The sequence below is a fragment of the Durio zibethinus genome, chromosome 16 (assembly GCF_047325235.1).
Source record: "Durio zibethinus cultivar Kanyao isolate XHJ-2024 chromosome 16, ASM4732523v1, whole genome shotgun sequence".
NCBI lineage: Eukaryota > Viridiplantae > Streptophyta > Magnoliopsida > Malvales > Malvaceae > Durio > Durio zibethinus.
Window position 1 is genome coordinate 13208835 of NC_143177.1, and position 12382 is coordinate 13221216.

Consider the following 12382-nt stretch of genomic DNA (forward strand, 5'->3'; position numbering starts at 1 on the left):
AGAGAGGCGGGATGTGTAAGCTATGGATTGATAGGGTGGTAGGTGGGTTTAGGCACATCTTCATATTTCTACGTGCCAATGCCATTTTTATGGCTTGTAAATTCATACAATGGTCCCTTAAGCCTTCACGTGAAGTTCATGGCAAGACGACTCGTTTTTTATTTTTCACGATTTTCAAAACTTTTTGCGGTTCAGGATTTTTTAAAATTTTTTCAGAAGGAGTTTTGGCCCCAAACTTGGTAGACATGATCCTTGTATTTTTGTAGGCAGGCACAAAAAAAATCAGCTAAAAACTTGAAGTGTACAAGATTTTATGACCATTCGAAAAAAGTGTCCTCATTTTAGACACTTTAATGGCTACTGGCAGCAAACCTATAAAATCTCAAATGCTTTTTAAGGGGGTGTGAGTTCTCGAGGTTTGATGAGGGATAGGGGGCCAATATAAGGGCCAAGTACTAGCACCCGTTGCACATCATGTGCGCACACCCCCCCGACCCCCCTGATCGCCGGAACCCCAATGCCGTCGGTCAGGTTCTCCGGCGATGGTGCCCCAGCAAAGAAAAATGCGACACCAGCACATGCCCGAGCCCAGCATGTGCTGCCACAACCCTCGGTTCGGCCCGATCTTAGACTGAGAATGAACTCCGTATGCTTAGACTGGGAATGAACTCTAGTGCGGGCGCTCAACCGGTCAGAGGGGCGAGATGCGCCAGTCGGGGATCGGTTGGGTCCCCCACTGTGTGCTGCCGATCTTGCTACCGTAACCCTCGGTCCAGTCCGATCTTAGACTGGGAATGAACTCCATATACCTAAGCCAACCGACAAACTGAGCGGGTGGGCGGGCGGGCACTAAGCCGGCCAGAGAGACAGGATGCGCAAGTCGTGGATCGATAGGGTGGTAGGTGGGTTTAGGCACATCTTCATATTTCTGCATGCCAATGCCATTTTTGTGGCTTGTAGATTCATAAATGGTCCCTTAAGCCTTCACGTGAAGTTTCATGGCAAGACGACTTGTTTTCTATTTTTCACGATTTTTGAAACTTTTTGCGGTTCGGGATTTTTTAAAATTTTTTCGGAGGGAGTTTTGGCCACAAACATGGTAGACGTGATCCTTGTATTTTTGCTGGCATGCACAAAAAAATTCAGCTAAAAACTCGAAGTGTACAAGATTTTGTGACCATTTGAAAAAAGTGTCCCCATTTCAGACACTTTAATGGCTACTGGCAGCAAAACTATAAAATCTCAAATTCCCTTTAAGGGGGTGTGAGTTCTTGAGGTTTAATGAGCGATAGGGGGCCAATATAAGGGCCAAGTACCAGCACCCATCACACATCTTGTGTGCACACCCCCCCGGCCCCCCGATCACTGGAACCCCAATGGCGTCGGTCAGGTTCTCCGACGATGGTGCTCCGACGAAAAAAATACAGCACATGCACATGCCCGAGCCCATCATGTGCTGCAGCAACCGTTGGTTTGGTCCAATCTTAGACAGGGAATGAACTTCATACGCCTAAGCCAACTGAAGAAACGAGCGGGCGGGAGGGCGGGCACTACGTCGGTGAGAGAGACGGGATGCGCAAGCGACGGATCGATAGGGTGGTAGGTGAGTTTTGGCACATCTCCATATTTCTATCCGCCAATGCCATTTCTGTGGCTTGTAAATTCATACAATGGTCCCTTAAGCCTTCACGTGAAGTTTCTTGGCAAGATGACTCATTTTTCTATTTTTCACGATTTTCAAAACTTTTTGCAGTTCAGGATTTTTTAAAATTTTTTCGGAAGGAGTTTTGGCCCGAAATCTTGTAGACATGATCCTTGCATTTTTGTTGGCATGCACAAAAAAATTCAGCTAAAAAATCGAAGTGTACAAGATTTTATGACCATTTGAAAAAAGTGTCCCCATTTCAGACACTTTAATGGCTACTGGCAGCAAACCTGTAAAATCTCAAATGCTTTTTAAGGGGGTGTGAGTTCTCGAGGTTTGAATTGGGATAGGGGGCCAATATAAGGGCCAAGTACCAGCACCCATTACACATCATGTGCGCACACCCCCCCGACCCCCCCGATCGTCGGAAGCCCAATGCCGTCGGTCAGGTTCTCCAGCGATGGTGCCCCGGCGAAGAAAAATCCGGCACCAACACATGCCCGAGCCCAGCATGTGCTGTCGCAACCCTCGGTCTGGTCCGATCTTAGATTGGGAATGAACTCCGTATGCCTAAGCCAACCGACAAAACAAGCGAATGGGCGAGCAGGCGGGCACTAAGCCGGCCAGAGAGACGGGATGCGCAAGTCGTGGATCGATAGGGTGCTAGGTGGGTTTAGGCACATCTTCATATTTCTGCATGCCAATGCCATTTTTATGGCTTGTAAATTCATACGATGGTCCCTTAAGCCTTCACGTGAAGTTGCATGGCAAGACGACTCGTTTTCTATTTTTCACGATTTTTGAAACTTTTTAAGGTTCGGGATTTTTTACAATTTTTTCAGAAGGGGTTTTGGCCCCAAACTTGGTAGACTTGATCCTTGTATTTTTGTTGGCATGCACAAAAAAATCAGTTAAAAACTGGAAGTGTACAAGATTTTGTGAGAATTTGAAAAAAGTGTCCCCTTTCTAGACACTTTAATGGCTACTGGTAGGAAACCTGTAAAATCTCAAATGCTCTTTAAAGGGGTGTGAGTTGTCAAGGTTTGATGAGGGATAGGGGGCCAATATAAGGGCCAAGTACTAGCACCCATCGCACATCATGTGCGCACAACCCCCCTGGCCCCCCCGATGGCTAGAACCCCAATGCCGTCGGTCAGGTTCTCTGACGATGCCTCGGCGAAGAAAAATGCGGCACTAGCACATGCTCGAGCCCAGCATGTGCTGCAGCAACCCTCAGTCTGATCCGGTCTTAGACTGGGAATGAACTCCGTATGCCTAAGCCAACCGACAAAACGAACGGGCGGGCGGGCACTATGTCGGCCAGAGAGACAGGATGCGCAAGCTGTGGATCGATAGGGTGGTAGGTGGGTTTAGGCACATCTTCATATTTCTACGTGCCAATGCCATTTTTATGGCTTGTAAATTCATACAATGGTCCCTTAAGCCTTCACGTGAAGTTGCATGGCAAGACGACTCGTTTTCTATTTTTCATGATTTTTGAAACTTTTTATGGTTCGGGATTTTTTAAAATTTTTTCAGAAGGGGTTTTGGCCCCAAACTTGGCAGACATGATCGTTGTACTCTTGCTGGCATGCATAAAAAAAATCAGTTAAAAACTCGAAGTGTACAAGATTTTGTGACCATTTGAAAAAAGTGTCCCCATTTCAGACACTTTAATGGCTATTGGCAGCAAACCTGAAAAATCTCAAATGCTCTTTAGGGGGGTGTGAGTTTTCAAGGTTTGATGAGGGAAAGGGGGCCAATATAAAGGCCAAGTACCAGCAGCCATCGCACATCATGTAACCACAGCCCCCCCGACCCCTTCGATCGTCGAAAACCCAATGCCGTCGGTCAGGTTCTCCGACGATGGTGCCCCGACGAAAAAAATGTAGCACCAGCACATGCCCGAGCCCAGCATGTGCTGTCGCAACCCTCGGTCCGGGCTGATCTTAGACTGGGAATGAACTTCGTATGCTTAGACTGGGAATGAAGTTCGTATGCCTAAGTCAACCCACGAAATGAGCGTGCGGGCGCTCAGCTGACCAGAGGGGTGGGATGCGTAAGCCGGGGATCGACCGGGTCCCCCTCTGTGTGCTACCGATCCTGCTACAGCAACCCTCAATCCAGTCCGATCTTAGACTAGAATGAACTCTGTATGCCTAAGCCAACCGACGAAACGAGCGGGCGAGCGGGCTGGCAGGCGGGCGGGCACTATGTCAGCCAGAGAGACGGGATGCGCAAACTATGGATCGATTGGGTGGTAGGTGAGTTTAGGCACATCTTCATATTTCTACATGCCAATGCCATTTTTATGGCTTGTAAATTCATACAATGGTCCCTTAAGCCTTCACGTGAAGTTTCATGGCAAGACGATTCGTTTTCTATTTTTCACGATTTTTGAAACTTTTTGCGGTTCGGGATTTTTAAAAATTTTTTCAGAAGATTTTTGGTCCCAAACTTGGTAGACATGATCCTTGTATTTTTGTTCGCATGCACAAAAAAAATCAGCGAAAAACTCGAAGTGTACAAGATTTTGTGACCATTTGAAAAAAGTGTCCCCATTTCAGACACTTTAATGGCTACTAGCAGCAAACCTGTAAAATCTCAAATGCTCTTTAAGGGGGTGTGAGTTCTTGAGGTTTGATGAGGGATAGGGAGCCAATATAAGGGCCAAGTACCAGCACCCATCATACATCATGTGTACACACCCCCCGGCCCCCCCGATCGTCGGAACCCCAATGTCATCGGTCAGGTTCTCCAACGATGGTGCCTCGGCGAAGAAAAATGCGGCACCAGCACATGCTTGAGCCCAACATGTGCTGCTGCAACCCTCGGTCCGCCGATCGTCGGAACCCCAATGCCGTCGATAAGGTTCTCCAGTGATGCTCTGACGATGGTGCCCCAGTGAAGAAAAATACGGCACAAGCACATGCCTGAAGCTAGCATGTGCTGCCGCAACCCTCGGTCCGATCCGATCTTAGACTGGGAATGAACTCCGTATGCCTAAGTCAACACACGAAATGAGTGTACGGGCGCTCAGCCGGCTAGACGGGCGAGATGCACAAGCTGGGGATCGGTCGGCTCCCCCTCTGCGTGCTACCGATCCTATTGCCACAACCCTCGATTTGGTCCGATCTTAGACTGGCAATGCACTCCGTATGCCTAAGCCAACCGACGAAACGAACGCGCGGGTGGGCGAGCGGGCGGGCACTATGCCGGCTAGAGAGACGGGATGCGCAAGCCGTGGATCGATAGGCTAGTAGGTGGGTTTAGGCACATTTTCATATTTCTGCATGCCAATGCCATATTTATGGCTTGTAAATTCATACAACGGTCCCTTAAGCCTTCACAAGAAGTTTCATGGCAAGACGACTCGTTTTCTATTTTTCATGATTTTCAAAAATTTTTGTGATTCGAGATTTTTTAAAATTTTTTCGAAAGGAGTTTTGGCCCCAAACTTGGTAGACGTGATCCTTGTATTTTTGTTGGCATGCACAAAAAAAAATCAGCTGAAAACTCAAAGTGTACAAGATTTTGTGACCATTTGATAAAAGTGTCCCCATTTCAGACACTTTAATGGCTACTGGCAGCAAACCGGTAAAATCTCAAATGCTCTTTAAGGGGTGTGAGCTCTGAAGGCTTGATGAGGGATAGGGGACCAATATAAGGGCCAAGTACCAGCACCCATCGCACATCATGGGCGCACACCCCCCCGGCCCCCCCGACCGTAGGAACCCCAATGCCGTCCGTCAAGTTCTCCGACGATGCTCCGGCGATGGTGCCCCAACGAAGAAAAATGCAGCACAAGTACATGCCTGAGCCTAGCATTTGCTACCGCAACCCTATGTCCGATCCGATCTTAGACTGGGAATGAACTCCGTATGCTTAGACTGGGAATGAACTCCGTATGCCTAAGTCAACCCATGAAATGAGCGTGCGGGCGCCCAGCCGGCCAGAGGGGAGGGATGCGCAAGCCGGGGATCGGTCGGGTGCTCCTCTGTGTGCTGTCGATCCTACTACCACAACCCTCAGTCTGGTCTGATCTTAGACTGAGAATGAACTCCGTATGCCTAAGCCAACCGATGAAACAAGCTGGCGGGCTGGCGTGTGAGCACTACGCCGGCCAGAGAGACGGGATGCGGAAGCTGTGGATCGATAGGGTGGTAGGTGGGTTTACGCACATCTTCATATTTCTGCATGCCAATGCCATTTTTATGGCTTGTAAATTCATACAATGGTCCCTTAAGCCTTCACGTGAAGTTTCATGGCAAGACGACTCGTTTTCTATTTTTCACGATTTTTGAAACTTTTTACAATTCGAGATTTTTTTAAATTTTTTCGGAAGGATTTTTTTCCCCAAACTTAGTAGACGTGGTCCTTGTATTTTTTTTGGCATGCACAAAAAAATTTAGCTAAAAACTCGAAGTGTACAAGATTTTGTGACCATTTGAAAAAAGTGTCCCCATTTCAGATACTTTAATGGCTACTGGCAGCAAACCTGTAAAATCTGAAATGCTCTTTAAGGGGGTGTGAGTTCTCAAGGTTTGATGAGGGATAGGGGGCCAATATAAAGGCCAAGTACCAGCATCCATCGAACATCATGTGCGCACACCCCCCGGCCCCCTATCGTCGGAACCGCAATGCCGCCGGTTAGGTTCTCCGACGATGCTCCAGCGATGGTGCCTCGGGGAAGAAAAAAATGGCACCAGCACATGCCCGAGCCCAGCATGTGCTATCACAACCCTCGGTCTGGTCCAATCTTAGACTGGGAATGAACTCCGTATGCTTAGACTGGGAATGAACTCCGTATGCCTAAGTGAACCCATGAAACGAGCGTGCGGGCGCTCAGTCGGCCAGAAGGGTAGGATGCGCAAGCCGGGGATCGACCGGGTCCCCCTCTGCACGCTGCCAATCCTGTAGCCGCAACCCTCAGTCTGGACTGAACTTAGACTAGGAATGAACTCCATATGCCTAAGCCAAATGACAAAACGAGCGGGCGGGTGGGCACTACACCGGCCAGAGAGACGGGATGCGCAAGCCGTGGATCGATAGGGTGGTAGGTGGGTTTAGGCACATCTTCATATTTTTGCATTCCAATGCCATTTTTATGGCTTGTAAATTTGTACAATGGTCCCTTAAGCCTTCACGTGAAGTTTCATGGCAAGACGACTCGTTTTCTATTTTTCATGATTTTTGAAACTTTTTACGGTTCGGGATTTTTTAAAATTTTGTCGGAAGAAGTTTTGGCCCTAGACTTGGTAGATGTGATCCTTGTATTTTTGTTGGCTTGCACAAAACAATTCAGCTAAAAACTTGAAGTGTACAAGATTTTGTGAAAATTTCAAAAAAAGTGTCCCATTTCAGACATTTTAATGGCTACTGACAGCAAACCTGTAAAATCTAAAATGCTCTTTAAGGGGGTGTGAGTTCTCAAGGTTTGATGAGGTATAGGGGGCCAATATAAGGGCCGAGTACCGACAGCCATCGCACATCATGTGCGCACACCCCCCGACCCCCCCGATCATCAGAACCCCAATGCCGCCGGTCAGGTTCTCCGATGATGCTCCGACGATGGTGCCCCGACGAAGAAAAATGCGGCACCAGCACATGCTCAAGCCCAGCATGTGCTGCCGTAACCCCCGGTCTGATCTGATCTTACACTAGGAATGAACTCCGTATGCCTAAGTCAACCCACCAAACGAGCGTGTGGACGCTCAGCCGGCCAGAGGGGCTGGATGCGCAAGCCGGGGATCGGTCTGGTCCCCCTCTGCATGTTGCCAATCCTGCTATCGCAACCCTCGGTCCAGTCTAATCTTAGATTGGGAATGAACTCCGTATGCCTAAGCCAACCGACGAAACGAGCAAGCGGGCAGGCGGGCGGGCACTACGTCGGCCAGAGAGACAGGATGTGCAAGTCGTGGATCGATAGGGTGGTAGTTGGGTTTAGGCACATCTTCATATTTCTACATGCCAATGCCATTTTTATAGCTTGTAAATTCGTACAATGGCCCCTTAAGCTTTCATGGTAAGACGACTCATATTCTATTTTTCACAATTTTTAAAACTTTTTACGGTTCAAGATTTTTTAAAATTTTTTCGGAAAAAGTTTTGGCCCCAAACTTGGTAGACGTGATCCTTCTATTTTTGTTGGCATGCATAAAAAAATTCAGCGAAAAACTTGAAGTGTACAAGATTTTGTGACCATTTGAAAAAAGTGTCATCATTTCGGACACTTTAATGGCTACTGGCAGCAAACCTGTAAAATCTCAAATGATATTTAAGGGGGTGTGAGTTCTCGAGGTTTGATGAGGGATAGGGGGCCAATATAAGGGCCAAGTAGCAGCACCCATCGCACATCATGTCCGCACTCCCCCCGGCCCCCTCGATCATCGGAACCCTAATTTCGCCGGTCAGATTCTCCGGTGATGGTGCCCCGGCGAAGAAAAATACGGTACCAGCATATGCCCGAGCCTAGCATGTGCTGCCGTAACCCTCGGTCCGGTCCGATCTTAGACTGGGAATGAACTCCGTATGCTTAGAGTGGGAATGAACTCCGTATGCCTAAGTCAACCCACGAAACGAGCGTGCGAGCGCTCAGCCGGCCAAAGGGGCAGGATACGCAAGCCGAGGATCGGTCGGGTCCCCCTCTGCATGCTGCCGATCCTGAGGCCACAACCCTCGATTCGGTCTGATCTTAGACTGGGAATGAACTCTGTATGCCTAAGCCAACTGACAAAACGAACGGGCAGGCGGGCGGGCGGGCACTACGTCTGCCAGAGAGACGGGATGCGCGAGCCGTGGATCGATAGGGTGGTAGGTGGGTTTAGGCACATCTTCATATTTTCTGCATGCCAATGCCATTTTTATGGCTTGTAAATTCATACAATGGTCCCTTAAGCCTTCACATGATGTTTCATGGCAATACGACTCGTTTTCTATTTTTCACGATTTTTTAAACTTTTTACGGTTTGGGATTTTTTTAAATTTTTTCAGAAGGGGTTTTGGCCCCTAACTTGTTAGACGAGATCCTTGTATTTTTGTTGGCATGCACAAAAACATTCAGCTAAAAACTCGAAGTCTACAAGATTTTGTGACCATTTGAAAAAAGTGTCTCCATTTCAGACACTTTAATGGCAACTGGCAGTAAACCTGTAAAATCTCAAATGCTCTTTAAGGGGTGTGAGTTCTCGAGGTTTGATGAGAGATAGGGGGCCAATATAAGGGCCAAGTACCAGCACCCATCGCACATCATGTGCGCACACCCCCCCGGCCCCCCCGATCATCGGAACCCTAATGCCACCAGTCAGGTACTCCGGTGATGCTCCGACGATGGTGCCCCGACGAAGAAAAATACGACACCAGCACATGCCTGAGCCCAGCATGTGCTGTCGTAACCCTCGATCCCATCCGATCTTAGACTGGGAATGAACTCCGTATGCTTAGACTGGGAATGAACTTTGTATGCCTAAGTCAACCCATAAAAACGAGCTTGCGTGTGCTCAGCCGGCCAGAGGGGCGGGATGCGCAAGCCGCGGATCGACTGGGTCCCCCTCTACATGCTGTCGATCCTACTACCACAACCCTCGATCTGATCCGATCTTAGACTGGGAATGAACTCCGTATGCCTAAGCCAACCGATAAAACGAGTGGGCGAAAGGGCGGACGGGCACTACGTCGGCCAGCGTGACGGGATGCGCAAGCTGTGGATCGATAGGGTGGTAGGTGGGTTTAGGCACATATTCATATTTCTATGTGCCAATGCCATTTTTATGGCTTGTAAATTCATACAATGGTCCCTTAAGCCTTCACGTGAAGTTTCATGGCAAGACTATTCATTTTCTATTTTTCACGATTTTTGAAACTTTCTGCAGTTCGAGATTTTTTTAAATTTTTTCGGAAGGAGTTTTGGCCCAAGACTTGGTAGACATGATCCTTGTATTTTTGTTGGCATGCTCAAAAAAATTCAGCTAAAAACTCGAAGCGTACAAGATTTTGTGACCATTTGAAAAAAGTGTCCCCATTTTAGGCACTTTAATGGCTACTGGTAGCAAGCCTGTAAAATCTCAAATGCTCTTTGAGGGGGTGTGAGTTCTCACGGTTTGATGACGGATAGGGGGCCAACATAAGGGTCAAGTACTAGCACCCATCGCACATCTTGTGCGCACACCCCCCGACCCCCATGATCGTCGGAACCCGAATGCCGCCGGTCAGGTTCTCTGGCGATGGCACCTCGGTGAAGAAAAATGTGGTACCAGCACATGCCCGAGCCCAGCATGTGCTACCGTAACCCTCGGTCCGATCCGATCTTGGACTGAGAATGAACTCCATACCCTTAGACTGAGAATGAACTCCGTATGCCTAAGTTAACCCATGAAACGAGCATGCGGGCGCTCAGTCGACCAAAGGGGTGGGATGCGCCAGTCAGGGATCGATCAGGTCACTCTCTACGTGCTACCGATCTTAGAGTAGGAATGAACTCCGTATGCCTAAGCCAACTGACGAAATGAACGGGCGGGCGAGCAGGCGGGCACTACGTCGGCCAGAGAGACGGGATGCGCAAGCCGTGGATCGATAGGCTGGTAGGTGGGTTTTGGCACATTTTCATATTTTTGCATGCCAATGCCATTTTTATGGCTTGTAAATTCATACAATGGTCCCTTAAGCCTTCACGTGAAGTTTCATGGCAACAAAAATTGCAGGACAACTCATTTTCTATTTTTCACAATTTTTGAAACTTTTTGCGGTTTGAGATTTTTTAAAATCTTTTTGGAAGGAGTTTTGGCCCCAAACTAGGTAGATGTGATCCTTGTATTTTTGTTGGCATGCTCAAAAACTTTCAGCTAAAAACTCGAAGTGTACAAGATTTTGTGACCATTTGAAAAAAGTGTCCCCATTTCAGACACTTTAATGGCTACTGGCAGTAAGCCTGTAAAATCTCAAATGCTCTTTAAGGGGTGTGAGTTCTCGAGGTCTGATGAGGGATAGGGGGCCAATATAAGGGCCAAGTACCAGCACCCATCGCACATAATATGCATTCACCCCCCCGACCCCCCCGATCGTCGGAACCGCAATGCTACCGATCAGGTTCTTCGATGATGCTTCGACGATGGTGCCCCGACGAAGATAAATGCTGCACCAGCACATGCCTGAGCCCAGCATGTGCTGTCGCAACCCTCGGTCCGATCCAATCTTAGACTGGGAATGAACTCCGTATGCTTAGACTGGGAATGAACTCCGTATGCCTAAGTCAACCCACGAAACGAGAGTGCGGGCACTCAGTCGGCACCAGAGGGGTGGGATGCGCAAGCCGGGGATCGGTCGGGTCCCCCTCTGCGTACTGCCGATCCTGCTGCCGCTTCCCTCAGTTTGATGTGATCTTAGACTGGGAATGAACTCTGTATGCCTAAGGCAACCGACAAAATGAGTGGGCGTGTGGGCACTATACCGGCCAGAGAAGAGGGATGCGTAAACCGTGGATCTATAGGGTGGTAGGTGGGTTTAGGCACATCTTCATTTTTCTGTGTGCCAATGCCATTTTTATGGCTTGTAAATTCATACAATGGTCCCTTAAGCCTTCACGTTAAGTTTCATGGCAAGACGACTCATTTTCTATTTTTCACGATTTTTGAAACTTTTTACGGTTCGGGATTTGTTAAAATTTTTTTGAAAGGAGTATTGGCCCCAAACTTGGTAGACATGATCCTTGTATTTTTGTTGGCATGCACAAAAAAATTCAGCTAAAAACTTAAAGCGTACAAGATTTTTTGACCATTTGAGAAAAGTGTCCCCATTTCAGACACTTTAGTGGCTACTGGCAGCAAACCTGTAAAATCTTAAATGCTCTTTAAGGGGGTGTGAGCTCTCAAGGTTTGATGAAGAATAAGAGGCCATTATAGGAGCCAAGTACCAGCACCCATCGCACATCATGTGCGCACACCCCCTCGACCCATGAAACGAGCGTGTGGGCGCTCAATCGGCCAGAGGGGCGGGATGCGCAAGCCGGGGATCGGCCAGTCAGGTTTTCCAGCGATGCTTCAACGAAGAAAAATGCAGCACCAGCACACGCTCGAGCCCAGCATGTGCTACCGCAACCTTTGGTCCGATCCGATCTTAGACTGGGAATGAACTCCGTATACTTAGACTGGGAATGAACTCCGTATCCTAAAGTCAACTCATGAAATGAGCGTGCGGGTGCTCAGCCGGCCAGAGGGGCGGGATGCACAAGCCGGGGATCGGCCAGTCAGGTTCTCCGACGATGCTCCGATGAAGAAAAATGTGACACCAGCACACGTCCAAGCCCAGCATGTGCTGCCGCAACCCTTGGTCCGATTCGATCTTAGACTGGGAATGAACTCTGTATCCCTAGGTCAGCCCATGAAATGAGCGTGCGGGCGCTCAGCTGGCCAGAGGGGTGGGACACGTAAGTCGGGGATCGATCGGGTCCCCCTCTGCGTGCTGTCGATCCTGCTGCTGCAACCCTCAGCCCGGTCTGATCTTAGATTGGGAATGAACTCTGTATTCCTATGTCAACCGACGAAATGAGCGGGCGGGCACTACGTCGGCCAGAGGAACGGGATGCGCAAGCTGTGGATCGATAGGGTGGTAGGTGGGTTTAGGCACATCTTCATATTTCTGCATGCCAATGCCATTTTTATGGCTTCTAAATTCATACAATGGTCCTTGAAGCCTTCACATGAAGTTTCATGGCAAGACGACTCGTTTTCTATTTTTCATGAT